This window comes from Meles meles, chromosome 11 (assembly GCF_922984935.1).
Source record: "Meles meles chromosome 11, mMelMel3.1 paternal haplotype, whole genome shotgun sequence".
NCBI classification, from domain to species: Eukaryota; Metazoa; Chordata; class Mammalia; order Carnivora; family Mustelidae; genus Meles; species Meles meles.
The window spans coordinates 28,838,529-28,854,140 of record NC_060076.1 but is presented as its reverse complement, the minus strand read 5'-3'; positions in this window follow the sequence as shown (position 1 = coordinate 28,854,140).

Here is a 15,612-nt window from a genome sequence, read left to right as displayed (position 1 = left end):
CTACTTCTGGTATTTATGAGACGTAATGAACCTTGAGGTACGTAGCTTATCAAGCATCTGCCCTATAAAGAAAGACTATTTCTTGTTTCTTTTTTAAAATTTCTTATTTATTTATTTTTAAGGCATGGAGGAAAGGGAGAGGGAGAGAGATAATCCAAAGCTCCATGACCAGCTCAGAGCCCAATGTGGGGCTCAGTCTCACTACCCTGAGATCATGACCGGTTCTGAAATCAAGAGTTGGACATTTAATTAACTGAGCCATCCAGCTGTCCCTTCTCTTTTAAAGTTTCTATCAGGTTCTCACTTCAAAATCTAGATTTGGGGTTTATACTACATTAATATTTTCATAAATGATCAAGACCAGTGTGACGTTATGAAAAAAAAATAGACATTTTGAAATAAAACTGTATTATAGAGAGAACACTTCCTCTAATAATTGCTTACTTCGTTGTGCCCTTCTCAATGCTGCTTTTTATCAATCACCTAATAGAATCAGTTTCTCCTTTGTCTTTCACTTTTTATCTCTAACAAATATAGAATATGACTGAGCTGACACCTGTGCCTTATGATTTTCCAAAATATCTCATGTCATCATTGAGACATTTTAAGTTTTATCAATATTAATTTAAACAAATGCTTGAAGATATATTTCTCTGATAATAGAAAATGGTCATCTCACCTAATAAAAATCTTCAGAATTCTCTAAGACACAGAAGGGAAGTGTGATATAGCTGTCTTGGTCTTCCTTGATTCTTGGAAATTTAAGGTATGATCTGGGGAAATGAAAATCTTAAAAAAAAAGTTTAGGTCACTGAACTTGCATTCTCATAGTCAGCTTTGTATATTTCTATGCTTATGACAGTTTGCAAACTGATGGTTCTTACCCACCAATGGAAATCCCCTTTTTATTGTTTTTCATAGAAAGCTTATAAGGCTTTTGATAGCAGTTGTTCAATAACTTGACTGAAGATTGAGGCATTAAGGAAGAGTATCACATACAATTAACTTATGTCCTTGAATGTAAAGCAAATCTGTTATAAACAGTATATTTTTTAAAAATATGCTACTTTTTATAATCATTTTACTTATTATAATTTCTGATGAAGCCTTAGTTCTGCCATTTTGTTGTCATTATATATATATATACATTTTAAGATTTTATTTTATTTATTTCACAGACAGAAATCACAAGTAGGCAGAGAGGCAGGCAGAGAGAGAAGGGGAGGCAGGCTCCCCACTGAGCAGAGAGCCCGATGTGGGGCTCGATCCCAAGACCCCAAGATCACCACCTGAGCCGAACGCAGAGGCCCAACCCACTGAGCCACCCAGGCGCCATATATATATATATATTTTTTTTTTTTTAAGATTTATTATTTATTTATTTATTTGAGAGATAGAGTGAGCGATAGAGCACATGAGCAGGGACAGATGGAGAGGGAGAAGCAGACTGCAGACTCCCCCTCTGAGCAGGAAGCCTGATGCGGGGCTTAATTCTAGGACCCTGGGATCATGACCTGAGCTGAAGGCAGACACAAAACTGAATGAGCCACTTAGGTGCCTCATTTTTCTATATATCTTATGTCCTTTTGTTCATTTCTTCCATTGCCTCCTTATTTTGTAATAGATTTTTAAATGTACCTTTTTAATTCCCTTATTTTATTATATATTTTTAGATTTTTTTTTTTTTTTTTGCTTAGTCATTTCCCTAAGGAATAAAATTACCATCTTAATTTATGATAATCTAGTTAGGATTAATGCCAACCTAACTTCAATAGTATGTAAAATCTTTGCTCCTATATAGCTCCATATTCCCCCTTCCCTTAATGCTACTGGTATGATCACAAATTACACCTTTATACATTGTGTGTTCATCAATGTAGATTTGTAATTATTGCTTCATGCTGTTGTCTTTTAAATCAGATTGGAAAAAATTTACACACAAAAAATAATTTGTTATATTTTCTATTTACCTATTACTATTTGCTGTTTTACCTTTACTAGTATTCTTTATTTTTTTATGTGGATTCAAGGTACTATCTAGTGTATTTTTAGAAAGTTTTTTTAAAAGATTTTATCTATTTATTTATTTATTTGAGAGAGAAAATGAGAGCAAGAGAGCACACATGAGCAGGGGAGGAACGTAGGGAGAACAAGCAGACCACACTAAGCATGGAGCCTGACGTGGGGCTGGATCTCACAGGACTGAGATCATGACCTGAGCCAAAATCAAGAGTCACGGGGCACCTGGGTGGCTCAGTGGATTAAGCCGCTGCCTTCGGCTCAGGTCATGGTCTCGGGGTCCTGGGATCGAGCCCTGCATCGGGCTCTCTGCTCTGCAGGGAGCCTGCTTCCTCCTCTCTCTCTGCCTGCCTCTCTGCCTACTTGTGATCTCTCTCTTTGTCAAATAAATAAATGAAATCTTTAAAAAAAAAAAAAAAGAGTCAGAGAGGCTTAACTGACTGAGCCACCCAGGTGTCTCTATCTAATATATATATATAATTATATATGTGTGTATGTATATGTATGTGTGTGTGTATATATGTATATGTATATATACAATTTAAAGATTTTATTTATTCGTTTTAGAGAGAGAAAGAGTACATGAGTAGGCAGGGTAGAGGGATAAGGAGAATGAATCTCAAGCAGGCTCCACACTGAGCACAGAGCTGAGCCAGGGCTCAATCCCCCAACTGCAAGATCATGACCTAAGCCAAAATCAAGAGTCAGATGTTTAACTGACTGAACTACCCAGGTGCCCTTGTCTAACTTATTTATCTTTCATCCTGAAGGACTCCTTTTATTGTTTCTTAAAGGACGGGTATAGCTGTGAACTCTCTCAGTTTTTGCTTATTTAGGAATGTCTTGACATCTCCTTGAAGGTGAGTTCTGCCAGATGTAGAATTGTTAATCTTTTTCTCTCAACACTCTACATATGTCATCCCACTGCTTCTGTCCTACAAATGATCAGAGCTTTCTGATGACAGATTAGCTGTTAATATTATTAAGAATCATTTGTATGTGTGAGATGAGGAGTCACTTATCTCTGCTTTCAGATTCTCTCTTTGCCTTTAGGGGTTTTTAAAAAATTTTTAATTTGGGGCGCCTGGGTGGCTCAGTGGGTTAAAGCCTCTGCCTTCAGCTCAGGTCATGATCCCAGAGTCCTGGGATCGAGCCCTGCATTGGGCTCTCTGCTCTGCAGGGAGCCTGCTTCCTCCTCTCTCTCTCTCTCTCTCTGCCTGCCTCTCTCCCTACTTGTGATCTCTATCTGTCAAATAAATAAATAAATAAAATCTTTAAAAAAAAATTTTTTTTTAATTTGAATTCAATTTAGTAAACATACACTGTATTATTAGTTTCAGGGTAGAATTTAGTGATTCATCAGTTGCATATAACACCCAGTGCTCATTACATCAAGTGCCCTCCTTAATGCCTATCACCCAGTTACCCCATGCCCCCACCCACCTCCCCTCCAGCAATCCTCAATTTTTTTCCTAGAGTCAAGAGTTTCTTATGTTTTGCCTCCCTCTCCATTTTCATCTTATTTTATTTTTCCCCCCTTCCCCTAAGTTCCTTTGTTTTTTAAATTCCACATGAGTGAAATCATACAGTATTTATCTTTCTCTGACTGACATAGTTCACTTAATATAATACTCTTGTTCTATCCACATTATTACAAATGGCAAGATTCCATTCTTTTTGATGGCTGAGTAATATTCCATTGAATGTATATACCACATCTTCTTTATGCATTCATCTGTTGATAGACATCTGGGCTCTTTACATATTTTGGTGATTGTGTACAGCTGCAAAAATTATTGGGGTGCATGTGCCCCTTTGAATTACAGAGCTGGAACAAATAATCCTAAAATTTGTGTGAAACCAGAAAAGACTCCTAATAACCAAAGTAATGTTGAAAAAGAAAAACAAAGCTGGAGGCAACACGATTCTGGACTTCATGGTGTATTAATTACAGAGCTGTAATCATGAAGACAGTATGGTACTGGCGCAAAAACAGACACATAGATCAGTGTAACAGAATAGAGAACCCAGAAATGGACCCTCAACTCCATGGTCAACTGATCTTTGATAAAGGAGGAAAGAATGTCCAATGGAAAAAAGACAGTATCTTTGCCTTTAGTTTTTAACCATTTGATTATGATATGTCTAAGTGTATAAGATAATCTCTTTGGATTATCTTATTCAAGTTCATGGATGGGTAGCTGATTGTATCTTCTTCAAATTTATGAAGTTTTCAGGCATGACTTCTTTTTTTTTTTTTTAAGATTTTATTTATTTATTTGACAGAGATCACAAGTAGGCAGAGAGGCAGGCAGAGAGAGTGAGAGGGAAGCAGGCTCCCTGCTGAGCAGAGAGCCCGATGCGGGGCTCGATCCCAGGACCCTGAGATCATGACCTGAGCTGAAGGCAGTGGCTTAAACCACTGAGCCACCCAGGTGCCCCTCAGGCATGACTTCTTAAAATATTCTTTCCTTTTCTCTTTCTCCTCTCCATATGAAGGTCCTGTTCTGCATATGATCGGACACTTGATAGTGTCCCACAGATCTTTGAGGTTCGATTCAGTTTTCTTTATTCCTTTTCCCTCCTCCTCAGATTGAATAATCACAGTTAACCAGTTTTCAAGTTCACTGATTCTGTCTTCTGTTTTAACCATTTCTATGCTTCTCTAGTTAATATTTCATTCTAGTTATTACACTTTCCAGCTCTGGGATTTCTATTTTTATAGTTTATATCTCTTTGTTGATATTCTCTATTTCATAAGACATCATTTATATATTTTCTTACTTATTTGAACATATTTATAATAGCTCATTTAAACTTTTTGTTTAATAAATTCAATTTGTGGGGTACCTGGGTGGCTCAGTGGGTTAAAGCCTCTGCCTTCGGCTCAGGTCATGATCCCAGGGTCCTAGGATCAAGCCCCGCATCTGGCTCTCTGCTCAGTGGGGAGCCTGCTTCCTCCTCTCTCTCTGCCTGCTTCTCTGTGATCTCTGTCTATCAAATAAATAAATAAATAAATCTTTAAAAAAAAATAAATTCAATTTGTGGGTTTCCACAGAAACAGTTTCAATTGATTGTGTTTTTCCTCATGTACATGGGCAATACTGTGCTGTTGCTTTAAGACCCTTATACAACTTTTTAAAAAATATATTTATTATGAAAGAGAGAGGCACAAGAGAGGTGACGAACAGAGGGAGAAGCAGACACCATGTGAGTGGGGAGACATGCGGCTTAATCTCAGGACTCTGGGATCATAACCTGAGCCAAAGGCAGATGCCTAACCAGCTGAGCCACCCGGGTGCCCCTTCCTTATACAACTTTTTAAGACACAAAATAAATAAAGTAGTATTGGAAAAAAGGTGTGCTGAGGGAAGTAGAGAATTGTTACATAGTCATAGATAACCAAATATAGTATAATAATTATACTTACTATATTATAATACTTATTGTATTTGTTATATATATAAAATATGTATATTATATATATTATAAAGTATAAAGTAGTATTGGATTTTATATATATATATATATACACACACACACATATATATACACACACACATGAGTACAAATTGACATTTATAGCTCTAAATGCTTATGTTAAAAAAGGATTTCAAATCAATAACCTAACTTTTTAGTCTTAGAAATTAGAAAATAAAGAGCCAACGGAACCCAAGGCAGTAGAGAAAAGGAAATTACGTATATAAAAGATAAATGAAAAGTGTATAGAAAAGAAGAAAAGATTAACAAAATCAGAGTTGAATTTATAGATCCATGTGAGGAGACTTGACTCTTGGTATCAGTCCATAAACTGATTATATACTTCCATTTGCTTAGGTCTTATGTGACTCATATGGTGTTTTATAGTTTAGCATCGTAAATAGTACATATTTTTTGGGTTTATACCTAGGTATTTCATGTCTTTTAGGAATACAGTAAATCATGCCTTATATTTTTAATTACTAATTTTTCATCAGTAATATAAAAGGTACTTCTCCTACTAACTTGATAAACTTACTCATTCTAGTAGGACTGTTGATATTTTTTAGATTTTTCTCTGTAGAACACACTGTCATGATGAATATAGTTTTAGTATATGTGCTGCCAAAGCAAGCACTGAATAGAGATAGTTTTAATTTTACTTTATCTTGGTATTATGATGGGAACAATTTTTCTCTGCACCCTAGGGTGAAAGTGGAATCCTTTTTTTTTTGCTTTTGATATGCTATTTATTTTTCTAGGCTTATTAGAACCCATTAAAAGGCTAGGATAATTTACTCTGACTATAAACCATAAGAGATTATTACAGATTCCATGTAGTTCTATGCCCCATTTCACAAAGTATTAATGGTAATTAGCATCAATGTGTGCCCCTTTCAATTTCCTTCCCCAAGAAGTTAACTCAAGAACACACAAAAATGTAGTCACTGAAAAGAAAAGCTGTCTTGAAGAGAATATTAGTAAGATGTGTGTTCCTAGAAACAGTAGATTTGAACATAGTGGTAATTTCTGCTGACAATGAATTAAAAGGGCTCTACAACTAAAACAGTGACCTTAGACAAAGGAAAAGATAGATCCAAGTGAAGGAAGTTTCAGTGCCTGGGTTGTAAGAAGATGACAACTTAAGGAACCTAGGTGTGAGGTTGAATTAGAATGAAGAGAGAATAAAGATCTGTAATCACTTTCTGAAATTCTGTGCCCTTTACATGATAAATTTGAATGCAACTTTGCTTTCTTGAATCAGTAAAATGAATGATCTCCCAACACTAAAGATGTCTCTTTTATAGGGTGGGTAATGTAAGGAAAGTCATGTGTGTGTTTGTGTATAGTGGAAAACCTGGTTAATAAGGAAAACTTAATATAAGAACAGGGGCTTAATCTCACAAAACAAACTGGGGGTTGCTGGGGGGAGGTGGGATTGGGAGAGGGGGAGCGGGCTATGGACATTGGGGAGGGGAGGCGAACCATAAGAGACTATGGACTCTGAAAAACAACCTGAGGGTTTTGAAGGGTCAGGGGTGGGAGGTTGGGGGAACAGGTGGTGGGTGATGGGGAGGGCATGTTTTGCATGGAGCACTGGGTGTTGTGCAAAAAGAATGAATACTGTTACGCTGAAAAAATTAATAAAAAGGGAAAAAAAAAATAAGAACAGGGGCAACTACATGGGCATGCAACCTGTATAGTCACTCAGAGCCCTGTGATCAGTAGTCTTTTTGTCACTTTTTGAAATTTATTAGTAATTTTTGACAAAGGAATCCTGCATTTTCACTTTATCCTGGGCCCCATGAATTATCTAGCTGATCTTTTACAGGGGATTTGGAGAGATACCAGTTTATACCTCTGAATACTAAATTAATTTCTTTGGCTTTTATAAACCTGAGGACTTGGTGAAAAGTTCTGAGCTCTGTCTGATGATTTTCTGTGCAATGACAAGGAAAAAAGGTGTGCTGAGGGAAGTAGAGAATTGTTACATAGTCATAGAAAGCCAAATTCTTTTCACATTAAGTTTCAGATATTCTGCACACAATTAAACTTACCTATATTTAACTTTAGAAATCATCTTTCTTCTTTATCCTTTATCTTCCTGCTTCCTCTGTAATCATTTCATGCAATAAACATTTCCTCTAGGCGTTTAAAAGTAGTCATTTTTCTGAACTACATGCCTGCATGTTCTTTCACTGAACACCAACATATGGCATCAAATAGCCTGATGAAGAATATGCCAGCTGATTGTCAGGTTTATTCTATTTCAGTTTTTATTTCTATTAATAAGCTACTTTCCCAAGGATCAGAAATTCAAGAACTGTTCTTCAGTCACTGTCTACACATGTGACATTCATGTCACTTTCGAGTTCTCCAAACTTCAATTTTCTGAGGTCCTGATACTCTAAGGTAATTGAGAGGTTGAAATAAGCTTCCAGAAATTTCTTCAGCAACTGTGAAGTTTTTATCAACCATGGAACTCTATTAATTAGCTGGCATCATATATTAAAGCAAGTCAAATTAAGCCTATTGAGATGAGTCAAGGAGGGAGCAATCATCACATTGCAGTGGAAGGAGCAGTGACTCTGGTGTCAGGTTAACTGATTTATTGTTTTGTTTTTTTTTTTGTTGTTTCTTTGTTTTTTTTTTTTTTTTTTTAGAGAGAGATCACAAGTAGGCAGAGAGGCAGGCAGAGAGAGAGGGGAGAAGCAGGCTTCCCGCTGAGCAGAGAGCCCGATGCGGGGCTCGATCCCAGGACCCTGAGATCATGACCTGAGCCGAAGGCAGAGGCTTAACCCACTGAGCCACCCAGGCGCCCCCTGATTTAAATCCTTTCCCATCACCACTGCCACAGGGTACCCCCATTTATTGTCTGTAAAACAGGAGGAGATGTATAATTGAAACACCTGTATTAAAAATATTAATGCCTTTATTCTTACTAAGATTTTACAGATTTGCATAACCATCATCTGCTACTATACCTCAGTATTATTTGCCACCCATTTCACTCTTCCTATGCTTCATTTATTATTTTCTTTTTTTTTTTTTGCATTAAACATTTTTTCATGTTATTGCTCCATCTCCTCTAATGTAAGCTACCCTAAATATAGCTTCTTGAAAAATTTGGTACAACAGAAGTAAAGTGAATTATTCAGATAAGAGGCCATCAATTTCATATATGATACAAAATACAATTTTGATATCCACAACTGCCCTTTCTTTAAAATAAACAATTTTTAAAATCTACAGTGTTGAAACTTAGCATCTGATAATTGCAGAAAGTTAAAATGATATTAAATGCATCATCATTTAATGTATGCTTATATTTAAACAGAAAGACCCAAGAAATGCATACATTAGATGTTTTGAGGGAAAAAAAATAGTTTTGTTCAGATATGTTTAACATCCTAAAATATCCAGGTAGTAATCTCTAACATATAATTCTTAATCTAATTGCCTTAGAATATGTTTTTGAAATTATACAGTAAAGATACACTTATGGGACCAAAATAAAACCCTGACAAGATTGCTCAATCGTATTCAATAACATAGCTCATTTTTTTTAAAAAGCTACGTACTCTTGTTTCTCTTTCAATTAAAATCATAGTTTGATTCTTTAACTTCATTTCTGTAGCTAATCTGTCCTCGGAGACAAATATCTACTATCCCCTAGGCTAATCTGCTCTGCTTGCAACAAATTATCTGATCTCAGATGTCACTTAGGAAACATAAATATCATTTTAAATATGTTTTCAAATACCACTTAGCAGTGTTTAGTTTATCAGAAAACTATTTGGAGTGACATCAGGGATTCAATTGTCTTCCTCTTAGGTTTTATTTAACATAATTAAAATAAAAAGCAATGAAATAAAAGTGAATAAGATACCAGTATTTAGCCCTGATATTTCATCAACTAACTTACCCTGATGAAGTTTTCTAATTACTTATAAAATATGGGTTTTACTAATGAGCATTCAGCTTATGGCCTCTATTAAAAGACACCATTATTTTGGACAATACTCCCAAAATGTTGGGTGTTAAACTTCTATTAATTGGAAATTATATGGAAACTTATGAAAGGTCAAGGTAACATCACTACTACTTTTACAAATTGCAAGCTATACACTTGTGTGGTTACAGAACACACACACACACACAACACACATTTTACCTGCTATTCATGAATACCATATAAAAAAGCATAGTACCAAAATGTAATATCCCCTGGTTATGTTTTATTCCTTTTTGTGATTATCAGGCATTCCCCTTCTGACAAAGTTGCAAAGGCCTGTCAAACACATTTCAGTAGCTAACATGGTCAGTTGCTAAGGAAACGTCTTTCTACACCGAGCAACATACTCCATTAATGGACAAAAGATCTAATGAATCTAGAAAGATGGAATACATATTAAAGAAGACTTACTCCTCAGTGATCACTGCTTGATGAGATAACCAATCAGATTTTAAATTCAACACTAAAGACCTCATTTTTGCCTTTCTTCTTACTTGACAATGTATAATTTGTCTCCGTTAATAGCCCTCTTCATTTCGAATGTCCTCTTCCCTTAGATTTCACAAGTGAATTCTGTCCTAATTCTTCATATCTCCTTCTAAAAATTATTCCTTAATCATTGCTAGATTAGCTCAGCATCCTCAGAATGGACATACATATTAAACACTTACACACACACACACACATATATATATCTGTATATATATATATACACACACACACTGATATATATACATAGGTGTGTGTATATATGTGTGTGTGTGTATATGTGTGTGTGTGTGTATACACATGTATGTATATATATAATCTCAGTTCTGTCCTGAGCCTCTAATCCTCACACCTATTATATATTCTTCAGTCCTAAATCTATCCGTAGCACCACACTCACTATTCACGGAGGAGGGATTGCCTGAATGGAAATTTATCCAATAGGTACAATAGATAGCCATCATCTTCCTTGCATTCTCCATCCCCTGCAATCTGATTCTTCCCCTTTGCAGTCTGGCCACCTGTTACAATAGTACGTATTAAATCCTGTTAATCAATATGACAATTTAGGCACATCTCTCCCAGTAATTTGTTTTCAACCCAATCCAGTATTATTTTGCAAACATCATGTCACATGGTTCCCTTGTCCATTTTCTTTCTTTTTTTTTTTAAGATTTTATTTATTTATTTGACAGACAGAGATCACAAGTAGGCAGAGAGGCAGGCAGAGAGAGAAGAGGAAGCAGGCTCCCTGCTGAGCAGAGAGCCCAGTGTGGGCTCAATCCCAGGACCTGGGGATCATGACCTGAGTGGAAGGTAGTGGCTTTAACCCACTGAACCACCCAGCTACCCCCTTGTCTATTTTCTACCTTAATTCAACATTTATTTTTGTTGACACTCATTGTCTTCTTGAGATATGTCTGATCCCAGTTTCTTTCCAAATTTTATCTCTACTAGTGAATTATTACCCAATTAAGTAAGAGCTATCTCTATCAGATTTAAAAATCTAATAATTTTTGCTATAATTAAAACTCAGTACACACATTTTAATGGCTCCTGATTCTTTTTTCTTTTTTTAAGATGTTCTTCATTTATTTAACAGAGAGTGAGAGAGAGAGATCACAAGTAGGCAGAGAGGCAGGCAGAGAGAGAGAGGGGGAAGCAGGCTCCCTGCTGAGCAGAGAGCCCAATGTGAGGCTTGATCCTAGGACCCTGGGATCATGACCTGAGCTGAAGGCAGAGGGTTAACCCACTGAGCCACCCACGCACCCTGGTTCCTAATTCTTTAAAATGGTATCTATAAAAAAAAAAAAAAGTATCTATGAATACCTGGGAATAAACCTAACCAAAGAGGTAGAGGAACTGTACTAGAGGAACTACAGAACACGCATGAATGAAATTGAGGAAGACACAAAAAGATGGAAGACCGTTCCATGCTCTTGGATTGGAAGAATAAACATTGTTAAAATGTCTATACTGCCTAGAGCAATATATACTTTTAATGCCATTCCGATCAAAATTCCACCGGTATTTTTCAAAGAGCTGGAGCAAATAATCCTAAAATTTGTATGGAATCAAAAGAGACTAAGGAAATGTTGAAAAAGAAAAACAAAACTGGGGGCATCACGTTACCTGATTTCAGGCTTTACTACAAAGCTGTGATCATCAAGACATGATGGTACTGGCATAAAAACAGACACACAGACCAGTGGAACAGAGTAGAGAGCCCAGATAGGGACCCTCAACTCTGTGGTCAAATAATCTTCGACAAAGCAGGAAAAAATATGCAGTGGAAAAAAGACAGTCTCTTCAATAAATGGTGCTGGAAAAATTGGACAGCTATATGTGGAAGAATGAAACTCGACCATTCTCTTACACCATACACCAAAATAAACTCGAAATGGATAAAAGACCTCAACGTGAGAGAGGAATCTATCAGAATCCTAGAGGAGAACATAGGCAGTAACCTCTTCGATATCAGCCACAGCAACTTCTTTCAAGATATGTCTCCAAAGGCCAAGGAAACAAAAGCAAAAATGAACTTTTGGGACTTCATCAAGATCAAAAGCTTCTGCACAGCAAAGGAAACAGTCAACAAAACAAAGAGGCAACCCACGGAATGGGAGAAGGTATTTGCAAATGACAGTACAGACAAAAAGTTGATATCCAGGATCTATATAGAGCTTCTCAAACTCAACACACACAAAACAGATAATCATGTCAAAAAATGGGCAGAAAACATAAACAGACACTTCTCTAATGAAGACATACAAATGGCTATCAGACACATGAAAAAATGTTCATCATCACTAGCCATCAGGGAGATTCAAATTAAAACCGCATTGAGATACCACCTTACACCAGTTAGAATGGCTAAAATTAGCAAGACAGGAAACAACATGTGTTGGAGAGGATGTGGAGAAAGGGGAACCCTCTTCCACTGTTGGTGGGAATGCAAGTTGGGTGCAGCCACTTTGGAGTACAGTGTGGAGATTCCTTAAGAAATTAAAAAATAGAGCTTCCCTATGACTCTGCAATTGCACTACTGGATATTTACCCCACAGATAAAGATGTAGTGAAAAGAAGAGCCATCTGTACCCCAATGTTTATAGCAGCAATGGCCACGGTCGCCAAACTGTGGAAAGAACCAAGATGCCCTTCAACGGAAGAATGGATAAAGAAGATGTGGTCCATATACACAATGGAGTATTATGCCTCCATCAGAAATGATGAATACTCAACTTTTGTAGCAACATGGACGGGACTGGAAGAGATGATGCTGAGTGAAATAAGTCAAGCAGAAGGAGTCAAGTATCATATGGTTTCACTTATTTGTGGAGCATAACAAAGAACATGGAGGACATGGGGAGATGGAGAGGAGAAGGCAGTTGAGGGAAATTCAAAGGGGAGATGAACCATGAGAGACTATAGACTCTGAAAAACAATCTGAGGGTTTTGAAGGGGCGGGGGGTGGGAGGTTGGGGGAGCCAGGTGGTGGGTATTATGGAGGACACATATGGCATGGAGCACTGGGTGTGGTGCATAAACAATGAATTCTGTTATGCCGAAAAGAAATTAATAATAATAAAAAAAATGATAAGGAGTTCTTATATCAGTGAATCTTTAGCCCATGATCAGGGTTCAGTAGTGGCCTACTTATTCCCAAGCTTGTAAGAATCTGTGATCGCAGGCATGTAGATACTTAAAATTTGTGTTTGGAAGTTTGGAATTTTGTGGAGCATTTACATTGATCTCAGCGATTTAGTGGCAATGGCCAGAAATGGTAGGGATCGTGTAATGCACAGGGTTTCCTGCACATCAGAGAATTACGGCGTACCTCCATGGCTTTGAGGGTCCCATGCGTGGCATGTTTGTGAAGGGAGCTGAAAAAGTTTATATGATTGTCTCTGCCTGTAACTTCACTTTGTTTTATTTATAAACACAAAGTATTTTTATATGCTTTTATTTTAATAAGCACTACATTTTCCAGAAGTGCCACTACCTCACCTATCAAAAGATAATTGTACCTTATATTGTTTGGGATTATTTCGAAAAATCATTTGACTTCATTTTACTGTACTTGTGTGGTATGGCTTCTTACCATCTGTCTTTCCTTAAACTTAAATATATGATTTGTAAGTAGTATAACCATAAAAAAAAGGTATCTATGGCTATTATATGTAACTCAATTGTTCTCAATTGTGGATGCACAAAACATTTTAATACAATTTTCTCAATAACAGGACAAGTAGAAAAAAATTCGTAAGGATACAAATTATATTAAAAATACTCTGAAACAAATAACCCTAATTAATAGTTACATACTAATATACTTAAGAGCTGCCAAATACACATTAATTTTAAGTGCATACAGAAATTACACCAAGAAAGAATTTTTTTGATTGCAATATTACGTAATATAACTTTGACTCTAAAGACATTTAATTGGAAATCAATAGCAAACCTAGCTGGAAATAACCCATTTGGAAATTAAAACACAATAAATATCTGCTGAATCAAAAAAGAAATCACAAATTGAAAAATACTTTCAATTGATTGTATAAACATAACATATCAAATTACATGGCAATGAAATTACAGCATTTAAAATTTCGTGTGATGCAGATAAAGCACTGCTTAGTGTAGAAATTATAGCTTTAAAGCTGTATTTATATATCAGATACATAAAGATATATATATATTCTGATATATCAGAAAAGATTAAATGCTTTAATTCAGTTATCTAAGTAGAGAAGACAATAAGGATAATAGAAATCAATGAAATAAAAAAGACACGAGCAATAAAGAAAATCACAGACAAAAATCTAGTTTTTGAATCCTTAGTAAAATGATAATCTTATACCCAAGAATAGTAAAATTACACAGAAAAAGACAAAACTTAACAATATCCAAAATGAAAGTGGATGTATCATTATAATTCCTCAGACAATAAAAGAATATGAAGAAGTATTATGAACAGGTATATGTCAATAAATTCTATAACTTCAATCAATGCAATGGACAAAGTCTTTGAGAAACGGTTTACAAAAACTGAAGGGAAAACACGAAATGTGTTTTGCCTTGTATCAAATACTTTAAATTCATATTTAAGAACTTTCTTATAAGGAAGTTTATTTCATCAAAGGAAAACATTCTCTTCTTAAAAAGACATTCTCAAGATAATTAAAAGGCAAGACATACGAATGCCATATGATTTCACTCATAGGCTGAATTTAAGAAACAAGACAAAACATATGGGGGGAAGAGGAGAAAAAGAGAGAGGGAAACAAACCATAAGAGACTTTTGAGACAGAGAACAAATCCCTGAGGGGTGACTTGGGGAGGTGGGTAGGGGATGAGCTAGATGGGTGATTTGTTTTAAGGAGGGCACTTGATATGATGAGCTCTTGGTGTTACAGGTAAGTGATGAATCACTGAATTCTAGTCCTGAAACCAATATTTCACTGTATGTTAAATAAATAGCATGTAAATAAAAATTAGGAATGGAAAGGCAAGTCACAGATTAGAAGTAGTTACTTGTATTAAATATATCAAATAAAATACTTATATTCAGAATATATGAAGAATTCTTAGAATTTGTTAATAAGAAAACAGCCCTTTAAATGTGTGTAAAACTTTAATAGATACTTAACAAAAGAATAAATACAAATGGCTAATCATCACAAGGAAAGAGCTAATACCAATTTTTATCAGAAAAATCCTAATTAAAATGACACTGTGATAATTTCATCCCCACAACAGTCATTAAAAGAATAAAGACTGGAATCTGAAGTGTTGTTGAGGATGCCCAGCACCTGGAATTCGAATACATTGCTGGTAGGAATGTAAAATGGTATAACTACATTGACAGTTTGGTAGCTTATTTTACAGTTTCAGCATGCATATAACATATAGCCCAAGGATTCCATTTGTAGAGATTTATGCAAGATAAAGACAAATATATGCCAACAAAAAAGACTTATAAACAATTGTTCATATAGCAAGTTCATTGAAAATAGCAAAAATATGAAAACAACCTAAATTTTTATCACAAGGCAAGTTGAAAGGTTATTTTGGTTTACTGGTACAATAGAAAAATATTCAATATA